A 10,250-nucleotide genomic window follows, 5' to 3' on the forward strand; every position below is an offset into this window, starting at 1 on the left:
AGAAAGAAAGAAAGAAAGAAAGAAAGAAAGAAAGAAAGAAAGAAAGAAAGAAAGAAACTGCTTCCTGAACCTGGCTGGGTGGCTCAGTGGTAGAGTAGGGCCAGCGTTTGGATGTTCTGGATTCGATTCCCAGTCTGGGCACACAGAAGTGATAATGACTGCCTTTCCAGCCCTGCTTCTCTCTCTCCCTTCTCCTCCCACAGTCATGGGTTGACTGGTTGAAATGCATCGGTACCAGACACTGAGGATGGCTCTGTGGAGCCTTTGCATCGGGTGCTAAAAATAGCTTACTTGTGTGCCTGACCTGTGGTGGCGCAGTGGATAAAGCGTCAACCTGGAAATGCTGAGGTTGCCGGTTGAAAACCCTGGGCTTGCCTGATCAAGGCACATATGGGAGTTGATGCTTTCTGCTCCCCCCCCCCCTATAATGAATAAATAAAATCTTAAAAAAAAAAAATAGCTCACTTGTAAGCATGGCTCCAGACGGGCAGAGAATTGGCCCCTGGCAGGGTTTGCTGGGTGGATCCTGGTTAGAGCATGTGTGGGAGTCTATCTCCTCTCCTCACTTGGAAAAGAATAAAATAAATAAATAAATAAACAAACAAACTGCTTGTTATGCTTGAACCCTGTGCCCTGTCCCTCCCAACGGTGACAAGAATCAAGAAGGGAAGAGTCCTCATGGACTTGGGGCTTCCCATTTATAAAAACACCACCCTCCTGTCATTCCTCCCTGGAGTGTCAGGAAAAATGAGCACCTACAGGGAGACCACACTGTATTATTTTCCTGTCTTCACCTGTCTGTCCTCCCTCAGACGTACACACATTCCCACAGCAATGAGAACAGGCGCTGCTCTCCTGAACGCCCAAACCCAACACAACCCCGTCACCTCCCCTGACATCCCTGCTCCCCACTCTCACTAATGCATCCCGGGCGCTCCCCTCTCTGGGGTATGTCTGTGCCCCCCACTCACCTTTGCCTGTCTCTCTCCTAAGATCCAAGGCCCCTCTATTGTCTTTGAAACTTGTTCCCTGAATCCACTTCTTTTACCTCTGTGACTTCAAAATAAAATTTTTTTGTTTTTATTTTTCTTAGAAAGAGAGAGATAGGGAGAAAGCGAGGAACATAAAAGGACAGATAGATAAGAAGGGAGAGATGAGCAGCATCAATTCTTAGTTGTGGCACTTTAATTGTCCATTGAATGCTTCTTCATAAGTGCCTTGACCAAGGTGGTTCCAGGTGAGTCAGTGACCTTGGGAGCAAGCAAGTGACCTTGGCCTTCAAGTCAGCGATGTTCAGGGTTAACCCAGTGACCATGGGTCATGTCTATGATCCCACGCTGAAGCTGGCGACCTCAGGTTTGTTTTTTTTTACAGAGACAGAGTGAGAGTCAGAGAGCGAGATAGATAGGGACAGACAGGTACGGATAGAGATGAGAAGCATCAATCAACAGTTTTTCGTTTTGACACCTTAGTTGTTCTTTGATTGCTTTCTCATATGTGCCTTGACCGTGGGCCTTCAGCCGACCCATAACCCCTTGCTCAAGCCAGCGTCCTTGGGTCCAAGCTGGTGAGCTTTTGCTCAAACCAGATGAGCCTGCACTCAAGCTGGCGACCTCAGCGTCTTGAACCTGGGTCTTCTGCATCCCAGTCTGACGCTCTATCCACTGCGCCACTGCCCGGTCAGGTGAGCTCAGGGTTTTGAACCTGGGTCCTCAGTGTCCTATGTAGACACTCTATCCCACTGTGCCACCACCTGATTAGGCTATACCTCTGTGACTTTAAAAAAAATGTCTTTCATGGCCCTGGAATGAGTGGATAAAACACCAACCCAGTGGGCCATAGGTCAACCAATGAGTTCACAACTAAATGGAACTAAGTTCTCCCCATCCCACCCCTCCTCCCACAAAAAACAAAGGAAAACAAATGCATCCAGGAACCTTCCAGCTAATCCCCAGGCTCACCACAGAATCACCTGGAGCATTTCAGTAAAACAAGGATATCCACCAAGAGCAGCTCTCCATCTCTGAGGGGAAGTGGCCAGGTAATGTCCTTCCTTAAAACGCCTAGCCTGACCAGGCAGTGGATAGAGCATCGGCCTGGGAGGCTGAGGACCCAGGCTAAAAACCTTGAGGTCACCAGCTTGAGCACAGGGTCACTGGCTTTGAGCATAGGATCATAGCCACGGTTGCTGCCTTGAGCCCAAAGGTCACTGGCTTGAGTCCAAGGTAGCTGGCTTCAGCAAGGGGTCATCAGTCTGCTGTAAAACCCCTCCCCCACTTCAAGGCACATATGAAAAAGCCATCAATGAACAACTAAGGCTCCGCAACAAAGAACTGATGCTTTTCATCTCTTTCCATTCCTGTCTGTCCCTGTCTCTCTCTAAAAAACAAAACAAAAAAACTCCTGAAGTGATCTAATTGGAAACAGGTGGGGACAGTTTAGCTTTAATAAGCATGCAGATCCCTTGGGGATGAGGGCTCCACTCTAAGCTGTGGTTCTGCGGGTCTGCAGTGGGGCCCAGGATACAGCATCTTTATCTCAGTCCCTGGGATGCCTGCATTGCTCCCCCAGAGCTGTTTGCAGCAGCATGGCTGACCGTTCTCAGAACCAGCATCCTCAGATCTTTGAGTACTGAGAGAGCTTGGGACTAGAACCTCTAGGGCGGCTCCCTGGGAAGAATTCCTCCTTCTTTTCCAGAAAATTACAGGAATTATTTTAAAACCAAAAAATGATAAACACAGGTTTTGAGGCTGAAAACATGGAAAAAAATGTTAGTGTGAAAGTATGTGCATCAGGTTACATAATGAACAGATGGGGTCTGTAAGAACCAAGTTTCTTGGTTCTAGACACAATATATAAAAGGAAAATGATGTGGAATCTTTTTTATTGTAGTAATTTCTATGGTCAAAGTTTTAAAAAGTTGAGACTATCTCATATTTAGAAACGAATGTGAAGAGCTCATAAAATATCACCAATGCTTACTTCAGAAGTTAATAACTATGTACAGAAAAGGAAATATTAAACAGACGAAATTGACCTCAAAGTGTTTTTTTAAAATGAAGTAAATGGGCCTGACCTGTGGTGGCGCAGTGGATAAAGCGTCAACCTGGAAATGCTGAGGTCGCCGGTTCGAAACCCTGGGCTTACCTGGTCAAGGCACATATGGGAGTTGATGCTTCCTGCTCCTCCCCCTTCTCTCTATCTCTCTCTCCTCTCTCTCTCTCTCCTTTCTAAAATGAATAAATAAAATAAAAATTAAAAAAAATTAAAAATGAAGTAAATGTGAGACGTTTAATGAATAAAGCAAATCAGTGTGGACAGAAACAAAGAAACCCCAATACTTTTAATATTCCTTGGAAAAGCTAAAACTGACATAAATTTATTTATTTTTTGACATAAATTTATTAACCAAGTTCATCCCAATAAATTCAATTTCAAATTAAAAACAGAAAGAAAAAGCATCACGTGTTGACCGACTCGGTCATTTCTAGTCCCAGATCCTCCACCTCTGGCCATCCCAGAAAAAGACTCATGACTGAACAAGTCTCAACCCTCGGAGTTTACAAGGGCCGCAACTGAAAACAAACAATTTTAACATTCAAAAGCCTTAGAACCTTGAGATTGGTTATTCTCTTTCAAATCCTTTTAATTTATTTACTTGTTTATCTATCTATCTATCTATCTATCTATCTATCTATCTATCTATCTATCTATTTAAACGAGAGGAGGGGAGACAGAAAGACTCCTGAGTGCATTGCCAATACAGCAATCCACACACGAAGCCCCCTAGGGGGGGATGCTCTGCCCATCTGCTGTTTTTCTCCCCTGCTAGGTTGCTGAGCAACCAAGCTTTTTTTTTTTTTTTTTTAAGTGCCTGACGAGGAGGCTCCACAGAGCCGTCCTCAGCACTATTCAGCGCCCCGGGGCCAACTGGCTGGAACCAATGGAGTCATGGCTGTGGGAGGAGAACAGAGAGAGGAAAAAGAGAGCGGAGAGAGAGAGAGAGGAGAGGAGGAGGGGTGGAGAAGCAGATGGTCGCTTCCCCTGTGAGCCTTGGCCGGGAATAGAAACGCAGGACACATGCCAGGCCGAAGCTCTACCTCTGAGCCAACCGGCCAGGGCTCAACCATTTTAACTAAAATAATTCAGCAACTACTATTAAACAGATTATAAAGCCACAAGCCCATGTATCACAACTTAATCATGCACTCCCCATGGGCTCACACCGCATCAGATCAGGGTTTCCTTTATTCTGCTTCTACGTATTTCCGTCTATGGATCTGTTTCTGTCTCTTCCCAGCTTCTCTACACCGTTGTCCTTTCTCGTGTTTCCTCTCCCCCTCCCCTGCTCTTTCTTCCCTTTTCTCTATTCCTGTCCCTACACCTGCTTCGTGAAACTCTTTAAACTATTTCATCTTCAGTTCTTCTTAGCTCTGTAATCTTTGTGAGTTCTCCCATCTCCAAGTATGTCCGCATCTTTCTCGCCCCCCCACCCGTGTCTCCTACTGTCCCCGTCAGTCTTTCCTGCCCTGCCCCCCCCCCCCACACACAGGCTGACTCTCAGAGCTGTTTCTCCCTCGGCTCTCTCATCCCTAAACCCCCCTTTTAGTCCCTACTTGCCCCCCCAGCTCTCCTCCTCTGAGCCACTCCCTCCTTCTGAAGTGCCCCATCCTGCGCCCCCACTTCTGCTCACCAGCCCCCCCTCCCTGCGCCCTTCTCTCGGGGCCCCTCCCTCTCCCCTTTCTTCCCCTCGCGCTTCTCTCCCCGGTTACTGTCACTCTCCCGTCGCGGTCCCGTCCCCCCCCCCCCGCACCCCCACGTTGTCGTCTCTTTATGGTCCCTCCCGTGTCTCTCGGTCCTCTGACCCTTCCCAGCCCCGCTCTGCGCGTCCCGGGGCCCCTTCGCTGTCGCCGCTCCCACACAGCGCTCCCCAAGCGGGGCCGGGAGTTCTTCTGGGGACCCGGCGTTCTCGCTCCGAATCCCCACCCCGTGGAAAGTGTGATCTTGCAGACCCTGGCCAGTTTGCTCAGTGGCTAGAGCATCGCCCCGCCTGCAAATATCAAGCTCCATCCAGGTCAGGGCACACATAAGAAACGACCATCTGCTCCTCTCCCCCTCCCTCTCCCCCTTCTCTCTCTTCTCCTCTCGCAGCCAGTGGTTGGATTGGTCCCAGCGCCTCCACCTCAGGCGCTAAAAATAACTGGGTTAATTCAAGCATCTGCTCAGAGTGGGGGGTGGGGGGAGGTTGCCGGGTGGATCCCAGTGGGGCGCATGCAGGAGTCTATCTCCCCTCCTCTCACTTAAAAAATAAATACTTAAGAAAAAAAAAAGGGCTCTTCCTGGACCCGGGCCTCTTATTAAATGGGGTGGGGTCTCAGGAGGGGGTCCGCAGGTCCCCAGGCCAGGGGGGGGGGCAGTCCGGGTTCTAGGGGCCCAGAGAGACCGGGCGGGGTAGGGACGCACAATGTCCGTCTCCAGCGCTCGCGTCCGTCTCCCGGGACTTTAAACAGCGCGGGGGGGGGGGGGGGGGCGGACTGCCCCCTCGGGACCGAGGCAGGAAACCCCGCGGCAGGGGGGTCCCACGCCCGACGGCGGGGGGACACGGGCGGGGCAGCCTCAGAGTTTCCCCGGAAACCGACGCGGAGCCCCCACTCCGCAACGAAGCGGGCAGGCTCGGGGCCTCTCACCGGGACTCCGCACTCACCGCCGGGGGCTCGGGAGCGGGGCTCTCGGCGTCCGCAGCGACCCCTCAGGCTCCCGCGTGCAGGAATGGGGACCGGGAGAAGCGGGTTTACCGGGAAGACAGTCACCGGACCCCCAGACACTCACAAGTCCACAGCCGGTTTAACGCCAGTAAGAAGTTGCGCGTGCGCACTGTCTCAAAAGCTGGGTCGGGGCGGGCTCGCAAGCGCTTCCGCACTGGGCGGGGCATGACTAGAGGCCCGGTTTGTGCCCAGCCAGCAGACAGCGAAATGCAGAGCTGCGGATGTGGGCCCACCTCCACATTACTCTCATTGGTTGTAGCTTCTCTCTCTCTCTCTCTCTCCTCTCCCTTTTTTTTCTTCTTTTCCAAGTGAGAGCAGAGAGAGAGAGAGAGAGAGCGAGCGAGCGAGAGCCTTCTGCATGCGCCTGGCTGGATACCCAGCCAGCCCCCTACAGGGCTATGTGCTGACCATGTAGAGATGTTGCTGGGCAACCAAACTATTTTTAGCGTCTGAGCCTGAGGCTCCTCAGAGCTTTCCTTAGTGTCTGGGGACCAACTCGCAGGAACCAATGGAACCATGGCTGTGAGACCTGGCAGGTGGAGAGAAGCAGATGGTCGTTTCTGCTTTGTGCCCTGACTGGAAATCAAACCAGGGACATCCACATGCCAGCCTACGCTCTATCACTGAGTAAATTTGCCAGGGCCACTTTTCTTTATTCCTTGGTCTGAATTAACCATGTCATTATTCCTAAAAATTAAATGATTTTTTCCAATATTAAATTTCTGATGACCCTCCAAGTATTCAATTAGATAAGATCTTTGCCACACACATATTTTCAAGGTTTCTCTAAGATGTATCTTTACTGACATTTTATGTTTCCTCCCAGTAAATACATTGTCCAACTAATTATACTTTAATATCTCCACTCTCTTGGGGCTGGCTTTTATGATTTTGTTAGGGTTAGTTATTTTCAATCTTAACTGAAACTGGCAGCTGCTGGAAACAGCTTTTAGCTTATACTTAACAGATGCCAAAAGTTTTCCCAAACTCATTATATTTTAGGTTTTCTCTGAGTATAATTGGAATACTTGATCATCAATGAACAATGAAACAAACTTTCCCATTTTTATTAAAAAATTTGCTTTTGACACTATAAATAATTCTATCCACATGTGAAAATTAAGGAAGAATTTCTTATTATTACCCTTATAATATTAATTCTCATTTTTAATCTCTATGGTTGACCCTGATGTAACAGAAACTTAATCCAATTGTTTTATCAAATCATTCCATTCATTTGTTTCCTGAACATGTATTTTTTCCTTTTCTTTTTCTTCTTTTTCTTTTTACTCAGTGAGAGTGGGGTAGGCAGAGAGACAGACTTGCGCATAAGGCAAGCCCAATAGGAAGTGATGCTCTGCCCATCTGAGGGGGGGTGTTGTTCTTTTGCTTAGCAACCGAGCTCTTCTTAGTGCCTGAAGTAGAGACCATGGAGCCATCCTCAGTGCCCTGAGCTGACTTACTCCAATACAGCCAGGGCTGTGGGAGAGGATGAGAGGGAAAGAGAGAAGCCAGAGGGGGAGGGGTGGAGAAGCATATGGGCACTTCTCCTGTGTGCTGACTAGGAATTGAACCTGTATATCCATACATCGGGCTGATGCTCTACCACTGAACCAACTGGCCAAGGCCTCTTTTTTTTTTTTTTTTTTTAAGTGAGACAGAGAGAGACAGGGACAGATAGAGACAGACAGACAGGAAGGGAGAGAGATGAGGAACATCAATTCTTCATTGCGGCACCTTAGTTGTTCATTGATTGCTTTCTCATAAGTGCCTTGCCTGGGAGGCTTGAACCGAGCCAGTGATCCCATGCTTAAGCCCGCAACCTTGGGCTCAAGCCAGCGATCCTGGGGTCCTATTTCTGATCCCACACTCAAGCCAGTGACCCCCCAGCTCAAGCTGGTGAGCCAATGCATAAGCCGGTGACTTCGAGGTTTTGAACCTGGGTCCTCTGTGTCCCAGGCCAATGCCCTAGCCACTGCACCACTGCTCAGTTAGGCTGTATATTTTCCTTTGATTAATTTTAGATAAAGAAGAGAGAGAGGCCTGACCAGGCGGTGGCGCAGTAGATAGAACGTTGGACTGGGTTGTGGAGGACCCAGGTTTGAGACCCTGAGGTCGCCAGCTTGAGCGCGGGCTCATCTGGTTTGAGCAAAGCTCACCAGCTTGGACCCAAGGTCGCTGGCTCAAGCAAGGGTTTACTTGGTCTGCTGTAGCCCCACGGTCAAGGCACATATGAGAAAGCAATCAATGAACAACTAAGGTATCACAAGGAAAAACTGATGATTGATGCTTCTCATCTCCCTCCATTTTGTTCCTGTCTGTCTGTTCCTATCTATCCCTCTCTCTGTCTCTGAAAAAAAAAAAAAAAAAGAAGAAGAAGAAGAAGAAAAAGGGAGAGTGAGAAAGAGTGACACATCAATTTCTTATTTCACTTATGTATTCATTGGTTGACTTTTCTATGTTCCCCGAGTGGCACTGGAACCCACAAACTTGGCACACAGGGACAATGCTTTAACCAACTGAGCTAAATGGCCAGTGCTACATGATTTTTTTTTTTTTTTTTTTTTTTTGCATTTTTCTGAAGCTGGAAACATGGAGAGACAGTCAGACAGACTCCCGCATGCGCCCGACCGGGATCCACCCGGCACGCCCACCAGGGGCGATGCTCTGCCCATCCTGGGGGTCGCCATGTTGCGACCAGAGCCACTCTAGCGCCTGAGGCAGAGGCCACAGAGCCATCCCCAGCGCCCGGGCCATCTTTGCTCCAATGGAGCCTTGGCTGCAGGAGGGGAAGAGAGAGACAGAGAGGAAGGTGCGGCGGAGGGGTGGAGAAGCAAATGGGCGCTTCTCCTGTGTGCCCTGGCCAGGAATCGAACCCGGGTCCTCCGCACACTAGGCCGACGCTCTACCGCTGAGCCAACCGGCCAGGGCTGTTTGTTTTTTTAATACAACATTGGGAATAGTTTTCAGAATATTTGGAAGGTAGCTTATGGAAATCATTTATTTTTATATAATATTGCAGCCAGTCATGTTAGGATGAAAGTCATTTCAATGTGCACAACCATGTTCACAAGCAAATAATTACATGGCTGGTGGAAATTTTCATCAATTTTAAAACAGTTGGAAAATAAATAAATAAATAAATAAATAAATAAATAAAACAGTTGGAGAACAGGCAATTATAGATTAAAGTCAAGAGTCCATTTTCCTATTGCACTGCCCAATTGGCTCAGTGGTAGAGCATTGGCCTGGTGTGTGGATGTCCTGGGTTTGATTCCTGGTCAGGGCACACAGGAGAAGTGACTATCTGCTTCTCCACTCCTCCCCTCCTCCTTCCTTTTCTCTCTCTCTCTCCCCTATCTGTAGCCATGGTTGGATGGTTTGAATGCGTTGACTCTGGGTGCTAAGGTTGGCTCCATGGCCTCCCAGGCACTAAAAAAAACTTAGTTGCTGAGCAATGGAGCAATGGCAGAAATGGGCAGACATCATCTAATGGGGACTTGCTCAGTAGATCCCAGCTGGGATACATTCAGCAGTCTGCTTGTCTACCTCCCTTCCTCTCAATTAAAAAAAAAAAAAAGAAAAGTCCATTTTTCTCCCTGACTGGTTCTGAAAAAGTGGATAGAGCATAGACCCAAAGTGCTGAGTTTGCCAGCTTGATTCCAAGGTTGCACGCTGGCTACTGGGATCACTGGTTTAGGCCTGGAGTCACCAGCTCAACCCCAGGGTCATTGGCTTTTGTCTGAGGTCATCTGTTTAATCAGTCAAGGCATGTATGAGAAGCAATTAATGCACAAGTAAGCAGAGCAATGAGTTGATGCTTCTCTCTTTTTCTCCCTCTTTATGGCTTGAAATATTGACAAGGGAGTGAAACGAACATTTCTACAAGAAGAAAAGTTCTGACATATGTTTCCCTGTAATGTCATTATATAACAGATGCAAATTATTAGACTATTAAACACATCAAAATTATTGTGGACTCCAAAAATTTGAAAAACACAAGAACTAGCCTGACCAGGCGGTGGCACAGTGAATACAGCGTCAGACTGGGACACAGAGGATGTAGGTTCAAAACCCCAAGGTCACCAGCTTGAGCGTGGAGACACTTGAGTGTGGGATCATAGACATGACCCCATGGTCACTGGCTTGAGCCCAGAGGTCAATGGCTTGAAGCCCAATGTCGCTGGCTTGAGCAAAGGGTCACTTGCTCTGCTGTAGCCCCCTGGTTAAGGCATGTATGAGAAAGCAATCAATGAACAACAAAGGAGATGAAGGAGCCACAACAAACCATTGATGCTTCTCATTTGTCTCCCTTCCTGACTATCTGTCCCTATCTGTCCCTCTCTCTGTCTCTCTGTCACACACACACACACACACATACACACACATAAAAGAAAACAAGAATTAGTGTGAATTATACTCTGTATCACAAAAGGACTATTTCCAAACACATATAAAACACATCAGACTAACACTAGGGAATTT

The sequence above is a fragment of the Saccopteryx bilineata genome, chromosome 3, assembly GCF_036850765.1.
Source record: "Saccopteryx bilineata isolate mSacBil1 chromosome 3, mSacBil1_pri_phased_curated, whole genome shotgun sequence".
NCBI classification, from domain to species: Eukaryota; Metazoa; Chordata; class Mammalia; order Chiroptera; family Emballonuridae; genus Saccopteryx; species Saccopteryx bilineata.